Here is a 19,507-nt window from a genome sequence, read left to right on the forward strand (position 1 = left end):
CATGGCTGCTTCGGAAGACCTGCATCTTACGATTGCTTCTCGCAGTGCTAGCATTGGCATTGTTCATCCCAACAGGCTGTAAAGAACAATAGAGGCAGCACAACTCCCTGCAAATGGGCAACAGGGGCATGTCCCTCTGCTTGCACTGCTATTATTTATTCAAGTGGCTTAATCAAATTAACAATGACTGTGCTGTGGAGTAAACTGAGCCAACGATGTGTCAGAATTACCAAGAATTGAGCTTCCATTAAAAGGAATATACAGTCAAATGAAGTTCAAGAAGGCCGATTCTCGGGTTAGTTGGTACGGTTTACTCATAATGGCAACGCCTTTAGTGCAATTCAATAAGACGGGGACGCGATTCCTGGGTCTCTGTCACGTCCCTGCCTTTTTGAATTGTGCTAAAGGCTATGCCATTATGAACAATCAAATGAACTGCTTATTTATTTATTTGAGAGGTCACAGGATGGATGTTTCGCTGCTGCAAACCCACCGGCAAAATTTTGGAAGTTCTAATAAGGGCTATTCTTTAATTAATAAGAAGCTGTTATGCTTTTTCGAGTGTCTCAATGCCGGACATCTCAGAGTTGGAGTGACTTTCTTCAGTGTCATGTTCATCCATCTGTATGACGATGTGTTGGATGTGATCACTCCCAGACGTGTCAAGTCTGAACTTTGCCTCCAGGTCCATCACGTGGTGAATGTTCTTTCTCCAGTCTTCCGCCATTACGTGCTTGATTTCTTCCCTCATGACATCTTCGACCATGGACAGCTTGAAGTCTTTGTTGTCCGCAGCGACACTATTTCACCTTTGCCCACACAAGCCCAATGGGATTAAATTCACAGTGGTATGGCGGGAGCCTGAATACAATGCAACCGGCCCTTTCATAGCACAGAAAACGTGACTTTACAGATGCCACCAACTCAAGCAGCTGCTTCTTCACGATCCTTTCAATATAGGCAATGTTAAATACTTAACGAAAAAAACTGCTTCCACCTCCAACTCTTTTGCACTCTATGTAACCTGTTTAAACACCTCTCCAAATACAGTGGTTGCCATCAGGTTCTGCGGCAAATTCTCGCTGTCATATGACCTGAATTGTTCATGTGAGACTACATAAGTGTAAGGCAGCTAACTAGCTTGAAACTGTGCTACAATGGAGTTGTCCTGACCTCATCAGTAGCCAAGATGGCCAATTTTCCAGGAAACCATAGCAGTAGTCAGAAATATGGCATTTATGAAAGTTGCATCACCAAGGTCCTGCAGAAGAGCAGAGCTCAGCATCGGAGCCTTGGGATCACTTCCTTGGATATCAATTGTGCTTACTGAACTTTGTTGCAAGATACTTTCCGTCAGGCAGGCCTGGCAGTGTTGGGGCAATCTTTGATGCTCTGAACTAGTTTGAGGTGGTTTTTTGTTGCATTTGTCTTTATTGCTCCTTCTTGAGTATTTGAATAGTGACAGGCTTTCTTGGGAGATATTGCTTTAATACTGAACTTAACATTACAGCGCAAACACTTAAGACGAACCACAAAAAGAAAGAAGAAAGACACGACACACACTGGCGCTGACTAACAACTTCTTTTTTTTCCTTCGTCGTTGAAGCATATATGAACCTAGGCCACACAACATCGGAGGCGCAGAGAATACATTACTGACATCTGCCAACTTATTGCATATGCAAACGTAGGAATTCAAATTCTGATGGGTGCAGGGACAAAGATGTGTCACTGATGCAATTTTCGCCTTGTCTTTTTATGTGGTAGGCCTCTAAGGCAAGCCGCACATGCTCATTCTTGCTTTTGCCAAGAATTAACGTCCGATCTAGTCGCGCCTTACAATTTCTGCAAGAGTTTATATGCGCAACAAGGTGTGCTCCCCTATCTACATTTTTTTTTACTTTTTGCGCATGTTCCCCAAGTCGCTCATTGACGCAACGCTCTGTCTGGCCAACGTAGGTCTTACCACATGAGAGTGGAATTGCTTTGATAGATGTTTCCCAAGAAGACGAATGTTGGATGTGTTTTCATCTGCTTTATCAGAAAAATCTTTTTAGTTGTTTCATATTCTGGTGTGCACGACACGTTGTGATGCAAACACTTACTGTCGAAAGGCAATATTTTTGGTACTTACTACAGAAAGTTCAAAGTCACCTTTTCCTAGTAAGATTTGTTGATCACTGTTCCTAAAGTCCTGTCATTTGTGTGAACCTGAGACATGTTACAGGCACTCCCATCGTGTATTTATGCTTCATCTGCTGTGCCATGAGAGTAATTAGTTATTTGCTGTCCACATCCAGCAAAACATCACCTTGCAAAGGTGCTCTTGAGTATTTAGCTCTCCCTGTTAATGCACAAGTGCGGAGGTACTTACAGCTGACAAAATGCTTGTTGATTGGGATGACAGTACACGAAGAGGCACTTCTGTGGAAAACAAGTTGAGCATATGCAGAGAATGTACACATCTATGCTGATGGACACATGGAGAACATACCAAGTTTTGCAAGCGTTTTTGGAGTCTGCGTTACCAGGCAACTCAGTCTTTGCAGTGGTGTCATGTCTTACGGTTTGCAACAGCGGGAAAGGCAAAAATGGAAAGGCATGGAAAGTATAAATGTAGATTCATCCTTTATTGTAAACCTGTTCTGGCTCCTGGTCCTGAGCAGGACAGAAGTACATGTCCAAGCAGGACATGTCCAAGCACAAACGTAGCTGATAGCCCAGCAGCATCTTGGAGGGAGATTTTCCTTCCACTCGGGGGGGTTCTCCTGTAACTGAACAACAGTCTCATTAGGTTATCTTCCAGGAGCTCTTCTGTCATCTTGTGCAGCCCACCCTTCGTGGTTTGAGCCGCTTTCTGCAGCTCCATTCGATTGTAGATGAAATGGTGCTGTATGCAGGTGCACAATATTGTTTCTTGCTACAAATGTGGTGAACTCCCGACTAGTGAACAGTGTGCCATTATGGGACACGATTGTGCGTGGTACCCTGAAATGGAAGAACGTGCCTCGAAAACACCGAATAGTACAAGCTGTGTTCACGTGCTTTATGGGAACGGCTTCAACACAGTTTGTGTGTGCATCTACCACTGCCAGGACCATCTGGCCTGCTGGACCATGTGGATGCGAGACCACCTGTCAGATGTTTTTGGCCAATTTACTGGAGGGGACTGCTAGAGGCATGGGCAGGTTCTGCACGCAGTTTGTACAGTGAGCCAAGTTCTCTATGTTCCTGTCCAGACCCGGCTATCAAAACAATGACTGCGCCACTGATTTCATTGATGACGAGCCCTGGTGCGTTTCATGTAGGAGGTGTAACATTCTTCTTTGTGCTGCAGAGGGTATCATTATCCGACTGCCCCAGTAGAGTAGTTGGTGGGCCCATGACAGTTCTAATTTGCGATTGAAGAACGGTAATAGCGATTGCTCCATTCCCTTCGCCATTCGAGGCCACCCATGCAATACCTAGCACGTGATGTGGACTAACACTAGGCCCTTGGCGGTTAGCTCCTGTAATTCGTGGGTCATTGCAATACCTTCTTCAAGGGCCTCCAACGACAAGATGTATTTGGGGGGTTTGCCTTCCGATGTTGGACCAGTCGCCTCTACTGGCAGTCCATTGAGGGCATCTGCTGTCAGCAAATGTCTTCCAGACACGCACTGTAGCTTGTACTGGTAGCCATACAGGAACAGTGCCCACTGTTGAAGCCGCCACCGTTGGTGTCTGGCGATCAGGCCTCAGTAGTCCTCAGTAGTCCCAGCAGGGGTCTATGCTCGGTGACCAAGGTAAACTGTCGACTAGAAGGTAATCACGGAAATGAGATATGCCGAAAATAGGTGCCAACGCCTCTTGCTCCAGCAGCAAATAGTTATGTTCTACTTTCATTAGCATTCTGGACCAGGATCCGATTGGTCTGTGCTCGTTTTCCTCCGAGTGAAAGAGGGCCACTCTCCCGCCATACAGGGATGTGTCACATTCTAGCTTAAGCTCCTTGTTAGGGTCGACCTGAGTCAAAAGCAGTGCATTCTCTGGATCAAAAGTAGTTTTGCTTAGCTTTTTCAAATGCAGTCTGTAGTGGCAGCCGCCGCTCCCAACACGCTATTTTTTTCCATTAGTGGGTAAAATGGAAAGAACACCGTGGACATATTCAGCAAGAATCATGCGCAGTATGTGAGCATGCCTAAGAACAAACACAACTCTCACATTTTTTAGGCATGGCACTTGCATGATGGCACCTACATTCTTCTCAATGGGGTGCAGTCCTTCACGATTTATGCGATGCCCAAGGTATCTGACTGAAGGTTAGAACGACAGAACACTGAGCTAGTTGGTAAAGATTCATTATACATAAAAAGGGTGAGGCATGCAGACAGGACACAAGAGAAGTGGACAACACTAATGTCGACTATCAACTGAAGGGAGCACTGAGGCGAAAAGAAGAAAGAAGACACAAAACTCACTTGCGCAAGCTCTAGAATGGTGTCACCGCGTAAGCTCTAGAATGGTGTCACCGCGTGTCAGTCGGGTGCATGTGCCGGTCTATGTGAGAGATAACTGTTAAGGCACTTAATCTCTTCCTTATGTAAAGTTTCATTTCTAGTACTCCGAGTCCTTTTCCATGTTCCCCTACTTATCTACACAATCCTGCTTTGTTAGCTTCCTTAATTGCGATATGTATCTTCTGCACTAGAACCATGACGTGGTTTACTCGTAATCGTGTCGTCCCATTGGAAGTTCAAATGATGTGCGGCTTCCTTCAACCATCCACTGGACATGCCAGGAGGATTGGAGCTATTCTTTCCGCTGAATCATGGGGCGAAGTTAGGCCCTACCAGGAGTGTTTAAAGGTTCGTTGCATGGCCCTGGGAGACTGTCGCCACTGGAACCGCCTTTACGCCGATTGGAACAGGTTAGCCGTGCAACACGCGGACTTCCTGTGGAGCATGAAACTTCCTGAGCTTGAACAAAGTAAGAGGAAACACTTTTCTAATAATTCACCGTCAAATAATGTACTGGTTCTTGGAGACACCATCGTAAGTGATACCCATAGAAAAACCCTTGCTTTAGATCCTAAGCACTGTTTTAGGCCTAACATAAAACCCGTTAACGTTTTAAGCATACCGCACTGCATAACCAGGTAAGTCCCAAAGAAGAACCTCGTGCTGTATTTCAGATTGCATTGCAAGCATTAAACAATCATATTCTCATTTTAAGACATCTGACCCTGTCCGACTGTTAGTTAATTACCTTGTGGAGCATAAACTTAGACCAGTAATATCTGACAAGGAAGGTTATTTCGTAATTATACCAGATGAGATGTTTTAGATGTTTTAGAAAAGAATTTACAGCCAGTAAAACTCAAGCCTTTGGTAGTTAAGCAATGTGCGGTTGACCTCCTGTCAAGACATAATCTTGACAGGGTTGTCTCTAATGTCAAGAAAGCAAAATTCCTCACCTTAGAACTGTTTTTCTTGGCAAAGACCCATAAGCAAGAAATTCCTGTTCGTGCTATAGTGTCAGAGAAAGGGACATGGCAGATCTGTGTCACTAGTTACTTACAGAACTGCTTAGCTAAACTTGTTTTTTCAGACCCCTTTTGTTTGTGTAATTCTCAGGCACTGGTTCAGTATTTAAGAGAGGAAAATCCTGGTGATTGTACAACCTTTAGTATGGATATCGAAGACCTGTATTACTCCTTGCTGCACGACGGGTTGCTAAATTCCGTAAATGAGTGCATTAAAGAACAAGTGCAAGCATCGGCTTTTATTGACAGATGCGCTGTTTCCACAGGAGCTTTTCTAGAAATTCTTTCAATGTACTTAAAGCCGACGCTGATTGGGTGGAGAGATGGCGTGTTTCTACAGAAATCAGACATTTGTATTGGCTCAAAAGTTGCCTCTATTCTTAGCTATATTTACCCGAGTAGGGTTGACAGTTGCTTAGAGAAAGCCTTAGGAGATTGGGTTATCGAGATATTTTGTTACGTTGATGATTACCCGATTTTCTACAATAGGGAGGAATTCGATTCCGCTGCTACCTCAGTAAGTGAGCAATTTAAACTTTATGGAATAGGATTAAGTTTACCAAGGAATTTCCTCAGCAACGCGTCATTCAGTTTCTAGACATTTCTTTGGTCTTCGAACAAAATCACGTTTGTTGGTAGCACTCCCCAAGATCTTGGAAGCCGTTGTTAAACTTTCAATCCAAGCATTCCAAAGTAGTAAAAAACAGAATTGCCATGTCATGCCTTAAGTCTTCTCTCACCAGATGCTGCATGCACAAAATGAGCATCAGTTTTAATGCGCAGGTCCGGCGCCTATTAGAAGCAGGTTATCCTAGCGTAGCAGTGGCCACTGTGCCTGAATGCCTAAAGAAGTCTGTTTCAAGGGGGACGGACATGATTACAGAAAGCAGTAATAGCAAAAAAATTACCGACGATTACGTTACTTCCTAATGCGAAATTTGAGCGCAGCAAATAAGCTGTTTCACCTTTTCGATAGATTGAGGCAAAGAAATCGAGCAACACATGTATGCGCTATCACAGAATTTTTTTTTTTTTTCACACGTATTCCTTTAACAAAGACTCCACTAACAGTTCTTGACAGTCATGAAGGAAGCTTTGTGGTCGGAGAAATAGACTGATATATGTTCGACTTGGTACACCAATGCTTGATTCTCAAAGACGAGATCTATACAAGTGCCTCGCGAGGTTGTCACAGCCGTGGGACGCGTTACGAGCGAGAGGAACGGGATGTTCTCCCGCATAAGTGTTAGGAAATTGCTGTTTGTCTTTATGTCAACATTAAAGTCCCCCACTACTAACATCGGTGTGGATCGATGGACGGTTAATGCGAGTTGCAGGAAGTGCACGACGTCTTTCGTGAGTGCGGTAGCGGACTCACGAAAGCGGTATCAGTCGGTCGCTGCTAGCGCTGGGGGGATGAAAGGGGGGCGGAGCTGGTTACGAGGCCGACGACAACGCGAAACCCAGGAACGGACGCCAAAGAGCCATTTGTGTAGCCAGCCCTCCTCCACAGTCTCCTCCTCCCTTCCATCATCCTCCCTCGCCCGGAGAGCCGACAGCGCGCATGCGCGGCGGCGGAGCAGATTCGTCGGCGAGCTGGTTACGAGGCCGACGACAACGCCGACGACGACGCGAAACCCAGGAACGGACGCCAAAGAGCTGCGCTCTAAAAAAAGAGTAGTGGCTATTCCGTACATTCATTCAATATCGCACAGGCTTTGAAAATGTTGCAAATAGATAAGATGTTAATGTTGTTTTCACTGACTCTAATAAGCTAGGTATGATATGCGCTGCTGTGCAGAGGGAAATGGAGCAGGTAAAAGGCAAAAAAAGAACAGATATTTGTCTGGTGAAGGACAATAAGAACAACAGTTTTACTGACTGTAGTATGGGTGTGGTTTATAATGTTCCCTTTAGCTGTGGCCAGTTCTACGTAGGGCAAACGGGGAGGTGTATCCATCAGAGGCTAATGGAACATAAAAGGTCATTAATCGGTGGATCACCTTCTAATCTTTTCCTACATTACCAAGATTGTAACTGCACGCCAGAGTTAGATGAATGCATGATAATGTACAGGCCACGGAGTAAGACATAAGTAAGTAAGACAGGAGGTGAAACTCCCGTCAGCGCGAGCGAGTGCGGGCGACCAGATAAGGTCACAATTGTTGTATGCGCCGACGGGGCCGTATACAGTGGCGACGCCATGCGGCACGTCGTAGAAGCCGCAGCGAAAAAAAAAACGAAAACAAAAAAATGCAGTGCCCTGGCAAGCAGCTCCGGCGCGCTCTCAACGGCGGTAATTTCTTTCCAGGCCGCCAGCACGATAACGGCTTCGCAGGCTTGTGACCTTTTGTAGTTGCCGCAAACAGCGGAGTTTCCACTCCTAAATGTTTCTTGCTCCATGGTACAGGCACAAGAATGAAGATACGCATCTTATGGTAGAGGCATCGCATATCTATAATGTTGGAAGTGCGTGCATGAGTCAGCCTTCAATTACTTTACATCAGGAAGAGATTAAGTGCCTTAACAGTTATCTATCCTGTAGACCGGCACATGTACCCGACTGGCACGTGGTGATACCATACCAGAGCTTGCGCAGACGAGTTTTGTGTCCCTACAGGTGATAGTCAGCGTTCGTGTCGTCCACTTCTCTTCTCTTGTGTCCTGTCTGCACGCCTCACGCTTTTTATGCATGGTGACTGAAGGTTATTGTAACTTGCATTTGTTGGCTCTGCGCTTAAAGGGACGCTGAAAGGTTTTCCAGAAAAAATGAGTGAACATCTGTACATAATGGTTTTCAACCCTCCGAATTCGAATATTGTATCGAAATTGAGCGAAAGAAAGCGCAAATAATTTTATTTCGACAAAAAGTGCAGCAGCGGACACGCCCAGTTCGCGCGTCTCGTTTCCGCCTGTGATTGGTCGGGCGCCTCGTGACGTCAACTCTAGTAACCGACCGCTGCCGCTACACATGAAGCGCAGTGCCAGGTAGTTTGGTGCTGTTTTTCTGAGACGGTAATGGAAACTTTTGAGAGACTGCGTTTTTCTGAGGAGTTCGGCGTTACTCCCTACATGTACGAGCCGATTGCGAAGAGCCGGCCTCTCGAAGAAGCAAACGATGCTGGTGCGAGCAGTGCTTTTGAGGCGAATGAAAGCGAAGTCTTGGAATCTCGTTGTGTTGGAAATGCTCTTTGGTGAGTATGTTTTTTGCAAAGCAATCTAGTGATCTCGCCGATCTTTTGCCGATCTAGTGGGCTCGTTTTTGGTCAAACAACTGTAGTGTTCTGTTCCTGCATGCCTCCTCGTGGAACGTAAGCGGGGATGCGATCGTCGGCATTTGTGCGCTGTCGAAAGCTGTCGGCAATCTACAAACACGGTTTAAACGCGTGAAAAGCTTCCCGGTTCATGCAGGACGTGTAGTGACCTTCATCTGTTGACTACCACGTTGACTACCACTCACGTTGATTACCACTCACGTTGACTACCACGCACGTTGACTACCACTCTACATACACGCAGACGCACCAACAAAGGAATGCAGGGTCGATCGAAGCAGATTACGATGGCACGCACGCAGAAACAAGTGCGGTCAGGCACGGTCGCGAACGCTGCGAAGGAACGAAACACTAGGGTTAACGTCACAACACCGCGGTTTCCGGTCTCCGCTCGCATCGTCAGCGTCAACAGCAGCGCGCGGCATTCGACGGGGGCGGAGCTAAAGCGCAATTTCAACCGACGATTACATCGCTCCTAATTGAAAAAAAAACAAAACAAATTTTACCTAGATGGTTTATAAGGTTCCCGCATCCGTATATGAGCGTCTTATTGAATTCGGCAGACTCTTCAGCTTCCCTTTAATGCCACGGTCTTGGGACCATTCCAAAACTTCCTTAAGCCGCTCTCCATTGCCACTGCTATGTTCTGCCACTAGCACATCATCAAGGTAGGCTCGGATGGCTGGTAACCCCCTGAGTATTGCATCCACCTTTGAAAAATAGCCGGCATGGATGCTATACCAAAACGGAAGTCTGTTATAAGAAAACAGACCACGATCAGTGTTAATAACACACAGCTTGTTTAATGTGTCGTCGAGCAGTACCTGACTGTACGCATCCTTCAAATCCAATATGCTGAAGCTCTGACCCCCACTTAGGCTAGCAAACATGGCGTCGATTACCAGAAGCGGATAATGCTCCAGATCACATGGAGGTCTGAGCGTGACCTTAAAATCTCAGCATATCCTTACAGTACCATCCTTTTTTAATACCACTAGAACAGGCATAGCCAACTCTGCATGTTGCAGCAGTGATAAGACTAAGTGCCACCAACTGGTCAATTTGGCGTGAGACCTTATCATGGAGTGCGTAAGGAAAATAACAAGCCTTGCAGAATTTAGGTGTCACCGTCTCCTTGAGCTTGAGGCTTGTGGGAGGACCTTTGATGAGACCCAGGTTTGCCGAGAAGATGTCTTCGTAACCAACAAGCAGCCTGTTCACCAATTGCTCGGTTGGCCTAGTATCGGCTAAAAAAATCCGGCACTGTCAGCTGTCCAATGAAAGGCCCCTCTTTTGAGCACAGTTATCAGGTCGCATTCACACAGAGTTGGTTCTGTACAGTCAAGCACAATTAGCATGCATGCGACGGACCCTTTTTTTGTATCGCACCGACAGTTCGAGTTCACCCAACACAGGCAATTTTTCTGCGTAGCACGACTTCATTCGTGACACCTTGAAACGTGGCCACTGTGCGCAGTGCCTGCGATAAACTTGTGAAGATATGATGCATACCAGGAATCCCGTATCGATTTCCAGAGGCAGTTCCCCGTCTCCCCAACAATAACGTGCAGCTTATAAGGGGTACCAAGCCATTTTTCCTTTGTGAAATCAGTGTCCAGACGTGTGCCCCGCTGGCTTTGTCATTATCATTTGTTTGATGCGGTCAGCATGACTGCCAATGCTTTTACAGTTGTGTACGCTTTGCAACATTTACGTCCGCTGGCGTGGCACAGCACAGCCTAGCTACGTGACCATGCCACCCACAAAGAAAACAGTGTGCTTTCACCCACCAGCAGGCGTTATCGTCATGCTTCATGCTTCCGCATCGACCACAAGATTGGGCTGTGCTTTGCTTATGGTTATCTTCAAATGATCAATGACGGACTTGCACTTTGAGCACGTTTGCGGTTCTACACTCATATCTTCAGCATTGTTGTCCACTGCTTTCGCTGAAATGGCCGGGCTTTCGGCAGCATCTAGCGTTATCACTTCCTTAGTAATTGCTTGCATAGATTAGTCGAATGTCCAATAATCCAATACCTCAAATGCGCTGCCAAAGTTGCAGTTGTCGGCGATGCGCCGTAGGTTGGCAAGAAACTCTTGCACTGACTCCCCTTGCTGTTGGCAACGCGTAAAAAACTTGCAACACTCTGCTGTGCGGTGACACTTGACATCGTAGCAGCCCTTCAGAGCTGCGACTGCTTCGGCATACGTGATGAAATTGGGTGTCTGGCGCAATTCGGCCAGCTAGCACTTGAACTGTTTGCATGCTAAGAGCAGCCACAAGCAGCGGCCGTTGCTTGTTCATGTCGGTAATGTCACTGGCTTCAAAATATGCCTCTGCCCTTATGAGATATGGTTTCCACTTATCTCTGGTATCGTCGAACAGCAGTAGCTGGAGGCTAGCCATGGCTCTCTTCGGTGCTTCATGTATCGGCAGTCCGTCTTGGCCCACTTTCATCATAAGGTTAGCATCTGTGATCTTCGTCGCCACTGTAGTAAATGGGCTATGACCAGGGCAATAGCATGAACAATACGCAGGCTCATAGTAAACAACATCTTTATTTATGACTATGGGCAAAACGACAACAAGGTGAAAGCAGGAGCCAACGTTTCAACAAGTGGACTTGTCTTCGTCAAGGCTTGAAGAAGACAAGTCTACTTGTCGAAACGTTGGCTCTTGCTTTCACCTTGTTCTCGTCTTGCTCATCATCTTGAATTTCTATCTCCTGCCTTCCCCGTGGTTTCCCTGAACTTTATTTATGGTACCAATGCATTGTATGGGATGCAGTGCTGGAAAAGTTTGGGTAAGGGAAAAGGTAACAACGATATGGTCATTCAACAACAGGGGGAGTAAAAACGGCTGGTCCGTAATGACGAACAACAAAACTAACACACAGAGGTCACACAATCGACTGCAACTGGTGACCAAGGATTGACAGAGTGACAAATGGTCACACCGGCTAGCTCGATTTGCCCATCACCGCACAAAAATATGACAATCCACCTTTTTCATTTTCCTGTGCTGCCCACTGCCACACGCTGCAGGAAACATTTTGAAAGGGTGCCAAGGCTTTTGCCAGTTGATTTGTGCACCTGCATTCATGTTGAGTGCATGTCGGTTGTGCATTTTGTGGATCACAACATTATTAATGGATTCTCCGAGGCAGCATGTCATTCCTGGATTCCATTTAGCCCTCACTGAATACTGGATGAGCAGACCTGAGTGCACTGTTCTGCAAACAATGTGGCCGATAAAGGCACAGCGAGTTCTGTCTGCCGGCACGGCTGCCTTGGAGCTTGTTATAGCTGATTTCTGCACTTGGATCTAAATTTTTTAATTCTTTTACACGATTGAGACATTTGGCATATTCAAGAAGTCTTCGAGCACAGCCTTCGGCGTCAGATTTACCAACGCAGTGCACTTGTTTACATCGACATCAGAGATGATTGTTGGCATTAAATATTGTGGAAAAGGTGCATCACTGATATGAAATAATGTGAAAACGCAGCAAAACTTACATATCTGTGCGTATGTGCCGTGCTGTTTTACCCCGAGAAGAGTCGATATGAGCAGAAGAACCACTTAAACAGCAACAGTGATACAGATAAATATATTACAAGCTGTTAATTTATAACTGACCATCGCTTTTCTTTAACTTCATCATACTTATAGTTTGCACGTGCCATAAAGCATTCTTAGAGAAAACTGTGCTCACACAAGTACTCATTTATAGACCATGTTGTTCTCTCACGACTACGCGGACGCCATGACCGACACTATTGGTATAATCCAGTGAGACGGTTTATGCTGCTGTACTGAATGCACCATCTCTTGTTTCCTGTTGGACGCAGAAGTAAACAGTGCATGTCTACAATTGAGAAATGTGTCAGCTTTCCCTCAGCACAAGTACGAAGCTCAAGCAGTGGATGCGACATCATGCGAAATTTAAAATGTGCATTGATAAAAATCAGTGATCAACAACACATTCGGTGCTTGTTCATCCAAACATATGATGGTAATTAGAGAGTCATCCTCTCAGCAGAAAGCAGATAAACAGACTGAAGTTGCACTCCACAATTCTTGGTGATTGGAGGGTAGGGAAGGTGGTTCCTGTCTATAAGTCAGGTAATGTGTATTTTCCCTATAGTTACAGATCCATACAACTTATAAGCATGTCATGTAAGTTTCTTGAGCATGTTATTTATTCTCATTTGATCAGATTTCTAGAAGACAATTCTTTCTTCACTAACTGCCAGCATGGTTTCAGGAAAATGTTTTCCTGTAAAATACAGCTATTATATTTTACTAATCACCTCTTTATACATGATGACATGAGCTCTGACAGAGATTGCGTATTCTTGGATTCCACTAAAGCTTCTGACGGGGTGGCACCCGACTTCTTAAATTAAGCAAACTTAACTTTGACACCAAGTTATTCACTGGATTAAGTTTCTTTCTGACTGCACACAATCTGTGGCTGTTAAGAACTGTTCGTCTACTTTTTCTCTTGTCTCATCCAGTGTCCCACAAGGATCTGTGTTGGGACCCTTGCTCTTTCTCATTTGCAGTAACAACCTTCCCGACTGTACCGCATTTTCAACAAAACCTTTTGCAGACGACTGTGTCTTCTATAAAGAAGCGCAACCCTCTGATCAGCAGGAACTTCAAGATTTTATCCACTTGTCATCATGGTGCAATAAATAAGTGATGTGTGATACGAATATCTCAACGGGGCCACACTACTAGCAGCATACATGTTAACTATGTTACTAACATCGCAAAGCGCATGCTGGGTTAGTTACAACATAATTTTTGCTGATCATCTTCATCCGTAAAACTATATCTATATAATTTATTTGTTTTGTACTGAAGGCTGTGGGCAGTGGGCATGGTGCTAGTGAAAGAGAAGATGATGAGAAGTGCTGGCTTCCCCGTTTTGATATAGCGCTGACCTGTTTAAGCCTACCGCTACAACCTAGAAATTAGTGCTCCTAGGAAAACACCCCCGTTGTATTTGGTGGAGGTGCTGGGTCTCGCTTCGACATCCTGGAACTCCGCAGTCGGACTTTACCACCAGCTATTGAAATGGATGAACCGGGACCGTCCCAGGTTGTTGCTCCCTTGCCCACGGCCATCGTCTGCTCTGGCGTCATCCAGCAGCGCGATCCAGCTATATTTAGCGGCACAGACGACCATGACGTGGAAGACTGGCTCGCCGAATATGACCGTGTAAGCGCCTATAATAAGTGGGATGACCGCGCCAAGCTCACAAATGCCATGTTTTACTTGGCTGACGTGGCAAACCTATGGTTCCGCAACCATGAAGCCGATTTTACCACCTGGTCGGCTTTCACGACAACATTGGCTGAGGTCTTCGGCCGTTCGCCGGCTTCGGGCTGAGAAGCGCTAGCGTGGTCGAGCTCAACACCAGTTATATTGAAGACGTGCTCTCGCTCTGCAAGCGCGTCAACTCCTCTATGGACGAAGCTGACAAGATCAAGCACGTCATGAAAGGCATCGATGACCATGCCTTCCAGATGCTCGTCGCGAAGAGTCCCCGGACAATTGCCGAGGTTCTGGCTCCTGTATCGTGGAACTCTGCTGCGAACTCATCTGTTCTGTTTACGCCGTCGGCCACTTGTGCGCGCCGCTGGAACTTTCTACTTCCGTTTGCTGTCACTTTTTTTGCGACGGTTCTGCTGCCCTTTACGTGTGCAATCCGTCCGCCTGCCCATCATTCCTACTCCGCGGCGAGTGCCTGGGGACCTTTGAAGCTTTCGATTGCATTCCCCCGGCGACCGTGTTTGGTGATACGGCATCACTTCCGATTTGTGCCGTCACTCCTCCCACTTCAACCGATGCCCCTGAAGACGTCTTCGCTCGTGCCGTCGACGCTGAACTCACACCTGCGCAGCAAGCGGAAATCATCAAGCTCCTCCAACGTTTGCATTCCTCATTTGACATTGACCAACAATCTTTGGGCCAAGCGTCCGCAGTCTTTCACTGTATCGACACCGGTCAACAAACACCATTGCGCCAGCATCCGTATTGTGTGTCAGCCGCTGAACGCCATATCATCGACCAGCACGTTGACGACATGCTAGAGCGTGGCATCATCCAGAACTCGAACAGTCCCTGTGCATCTCCGGTTGTCCTCGTTAAAAAAAAGATGGCTCCATTCGGTTCTGCGTAAACTATCGCCGCCTTAACCAAATAACGCGCAAAGATGTTTATCCTCTGTCCCCCATCGACAATGCCTTGGACAGTCTGCAGGGAGTGGAATTCTTTCCCTCACTGGATCTGTGCTTCAGGTACTGGCAAGTGCCAATGGCAGAGGCCGATTGCCAAAAGACAGCCTCTGTAACTCCTGATGGGCTATATGAATTTACCGTCATGCCGTTCGGCCTGTGCAACGCACCTGCCACTTTCGAGCGAATGATGGACACCATTCTTCGAGGGCGGAAGTGGAAAACGTGCCTCTGTTATTTAGATGACATTGTGTTTTTTTTCCACCGACTTTGCATCGCACCTCAGCTGCCTTGAGCAAGTCCTTGCGTGCCTCTCCACTGCAGGACTGCAACTAAATTTGAAGAAATGCCACTTCGGTGCTTGCACGCTTACTATTCTCGGCCATGTAGTTTCAAAAGACGGTATCCTCCCGGACCCCACGAAACTCAGCGCCATATTCGAGTTTTCTAAACCAACCCCCATGAAAGAGCTTCGCAGCTTCATCGGCATGTGCTCATATTTCCAACGCTTCATCCGTAACCTTGCCTCTATCATTGCCCCCTTAACGCAGCTTCTCACCGGCAGTTCTGACCTATCAGCCTGGTCACCGGCGTGCGACGACGCATTCCAAGAACTGCGACGCATTCTCACCTCTCTTCCAGTACTGCGACACTTCGATCCCTCTGCTCCAACTGAGATCCATACGGACGCTAGTGGAGTCGGGCTTGGCTCTGTTCTTGCACAATGCAACGATGGCTTCGAAGAGTACGTCGTCGCATATGCCAGCCGCAGCCTCACCAAAGCCAAGGAGAACTACTCTGTTACGGAGAAGGAATGTTTGGCCATTATTTGGGCTATCGGAAGATTTCGTCCTTATGTGTACGGGCATCCATTTGACATTGTGACCGACCATGATGCCCTATGCTGGTTATCTTCACTAAAAGATCTAACTGGTCAGCTCGCCTGTTGGGCACTGCGCCTATAAGAGTACGACATCCGTGTTGTTTATCGCTCAGGTCGAATGCATTCAGACGCAGACGCTCTATCCCGGTCACCCCTACCCTCTGGTCCTGTCTCCTCGTCTATTTCCACCTGCGGAGCCTTCGCCCTCAACATTTCCGACATGCCATCAGAGCAGCGCAAAGACCCATGGATCTCTTTGCATATAGACTTCCTGTCTAGCCAGTCGCCAGCGCCGATCTCTCGGACGCTTCGTCGTCAAGCCGCGCACTTCATCATTCGGTATAACCTGCTATACCGCCGCAACTACAATTCAAATGGCCGCAAGGTCGGGGTATAACATTGGCAAATGGCCGAATGTTATACCCCGACACCTCCGCTCCGACATCTGCGCCATGTTCCACGACGACACACAATACTCTCTCCTCCAGCTTCGGTACTACCGGCGTGGTATGTACCATTTCATTTGCCAGTATGTACGGTCATGCCACATATGCCAACGACGCAAGACGCCACCTCAACATGCCACCGGGCCCTTGCAACCTTTAACATGCCCCGCGCGCGCATTCGACCGCGTCGGCATTGACCTATACGGTCCGCTTCCCAACACTCCAAGCGGCAACCGCTGGGTTATTGTTGCTATCGACCACCTCATGCGGTACGCTGAAACTTCAGCCCTAGCATCTGCCACAGCAAAAGACGTTGCCAGGTTTATCCTTCAAAACCTGATTTTATACCATGGAGCACCTCGAGAAATACTGAGCGACCGCGGTCGCGTTTTCCTCTCAGATGTCATTTCAGCATTACTAAAGGAGTGTCGCATCATTCACCGCACTACCACGGCATATCATCCTCAAACTAATGGGATGACAGAACGTTTGAACCGCACCCTTGACGATATGTTGGCCATGTATGTTTCATTTGAGCACTCGAATTGGGATCGCATTCTGCCTTTCGTCACCTACGCTTACAATGCTGCCACGCAAAGCACCACTGGGTTTTCCCCTTTCTTTCTACTTTACGGACACGAACCTTTAAGCACTATGGACACGATTCTACCTTATCGGCCAGATGCTTCGGAGTGGACAACTGTTTCTAGAGAGGCTGCTCACGCCGAAGAATGTTGCCAGCTCACTCGTTCGTTCACATCCCAGGGCCAGTGGCGCCAAAAGCATTGCCACGATTCATCCACTACGGCTATGTGCTTTGCTCCTGGCTCGCTGGTCTGGTTGTGGGTGCCCTCTATTCCTCCAGGCCTTTCCTCCAAGCTGCTCTCCAATTATCACGGTCCTTATCAGGTAGTGAAACAAACATCCGCGGTGAACTACCTCATCGAACCATTAGAAGCACCTTCTGACCAGCATCGTCGCGGCCAGGAAATTGTCGTCTCCCGGCTCAAGCAGTGCCATGACTGCCCTGTGTTCTCCTGTCCTTAGGTCGCCAGGATGGCTACTCTTTCGGTGGGGAGGGATTGTAATGAAGGCAGTGGGCATGGTGCTAGTGAAAGAGAAGACGACGACGAGAGGTGCTGGCTTCCCCATTTTTATATAGCACCAACCTGTTTAAGCCTACCGCTACAACCTAGAACTAGTGCTGCTAGGCAAACACCCCCGTTGTAGTTTGTTGATACTGCAATCCCCATATCGGGATTATCGCAGGGTGGGAAAAAGAAATAAGGGTGCAGGTTGAAGCTCTGCAGCCGGCATTAGGAACACAACATTTGAACAAGATGTCAAACAGTAGACATAAAATATACAATAGAACAATAAACTGACAAAATGCTGCAACACACAGTAGGTAACATATAACGTCAGTGACAGTTGTTTGCCCTAAATTAGATTACACATGTACTATCTGGGACCTAAAAATCACTACACTTTCAGTAATTATTGAATCTGTGTAGAGCTGCGCAGCTTGTTTCATTCTATCAAATCACCCTCAGCATGCCAGCGTATCATCAATGAAAGCAAAACTTGACTTATTTGAACTATCTTTGTACCGTAAATGCTTTTGCCTTTCATTGTTCCACGATATCTATGATTGTAACCTGATTCTAAACGACATTCCTTTTTCCATTCCCATCTACGTGTCATGGTGTTCAGACCGGAACTACTAAGTTGGTGTGCCACCTTGTCGGACTAATGCCTACAGCGAATCTTTCACTTCGAAGACTAGCAAAGAATGTAACTACCTGCCAACTTCCATTGCCGCCATCACCGACATCTTCAGGACTGCCATTGATGAAGCCTTTTGCTAGTATGTTTTCTTTATTTGCTATTTTTCTGCATTTTTTTTTCTTTTACGATGCAAAACATTTGTTATTTACCACTCCTTCCTGTAATGCCCTCAGGCCTTGGAAGTATGCCAAGACACTTTCGTCGAGATTAGATGAAAACGCCCCACAACAAGGGGTTTATTTTTTAGCTTGCGAAGATTTGTTGTATGCTGACCTCTTTTGAACCGCACATAGGCACGCAAGACAAACAATCACATCCAATGCAAGCGCGATTTTTTTTACGGTACAGCAGCACTAATGCTGCCAGTGCATCAGCACAGTTGTGACATTCGTTTTCACGCAGTTAGAATATAGGGCAACGAAAACATTTTGCGCACTCGAACAGAACCTCGTTATGGTGCCGAGAAAAAGAACATCAGCATATGACATAACCGCACTGATGACATAACGAAAGCGGAGCAGTTACCGTCGTCGTAGCTATGAAAGAAAGAAGTAGTACATCGCAGCGAACGTAAACACGACACGCACACCGCCCTTAGGTTCCGTACGTCAGTCGGGAGTGCGTTGACGTACAAGTACGGTGGCCGGAACATCTATGGTTTCGCGTGCCCCAGCAAGGAGCCACTACCCCCGCAAAAAACCGACGCTCACCTTGGCAACAGAAGCCCCTCGTTACATTCCGGGCGAGCACCGAGCAGATGGAGGGCGCCGGTCCATCATAGCTGAAAGCATCATCTTGTGTCCATGGGAACGTTTTGGTCCATGGCATGGTCCATGGTGATGGTATCCGCAAGTTTCATATGCACTGCGTAGCACCGTAGGACTAAAGAGGCTAGAAAGCACTGTTCGACTGCTACGTGCACTGCTTCGACATGGGACGATGGCACCATAGCAGCGGCCTGGCAACAGTACGAAACTCTATGCGTGCTATATCCTGACATAAACGCAATGAGCAGTACGGACGGTTGAAACTAGAGTGCATTTGAACTACTTGACAACCAGAGACGAAGCGACGTCTGAAGGAATGGTGGCAGGACAAACAAACTCGTTATGCTAGAAAATTTGCACACTGCATATTCTATGCAACACATAGCACACTGCAAATTATTCTATGCGCGCGAGCGAGCGCATAGAATAAAGAACGCGCACGCGCGTGTCGCTGTGTTTTTTTGTGTGTGTGATCTTTTCCATATCTTTTCTAGTTGGCCGGATCTAGAGTGTACCATAGAATAAAGTGTCGTCTAGCCAGATCATATCGCCCGCTTCAAAGGACAAGGGTA

At 46.8% G+C, this 19,507-nt stretch overlaps 1 long non-coding RNA gene across 1 annotated transcript; it reads right to left on the minus strand.

Annotated features, from left to right (window-relative positions):
* Positions 1–2,604: 2,604 nt before the first annotated feature.
* Positions 2,605–19,468, minus strand: LOC135909216 (uncharacterized). Its single transcript, XR_010566634.1, has 2 exons — positions 18,879–19,468; positions 2,605–2,774 (listed from the first exon to the last, which is right to left on the minus strand). It is a non-coding gene; the product is annotated as an uncharacterized lncRNA (long non-coding RNA).
* Between the last annotated feature and the right edge of the window lie 39 nt (positions 19,469–19,507).

This window comes from Dermacentor albipictus, chromosome 9, assembly GCF_038994185.2.
Source record: "Dermacentor albipictus isolate Rhodes 1998 colony chromosome 9, USDA_Dalb.pri_finalv2, whole genome shotgun sequence".
Classification (NCBI taxonomy): Eukaryota; Metazoa; Arthropoda; class Arachnida; order Ixodida; family Ixodidae; genus Dermacentor; species Dermacentor albipictus.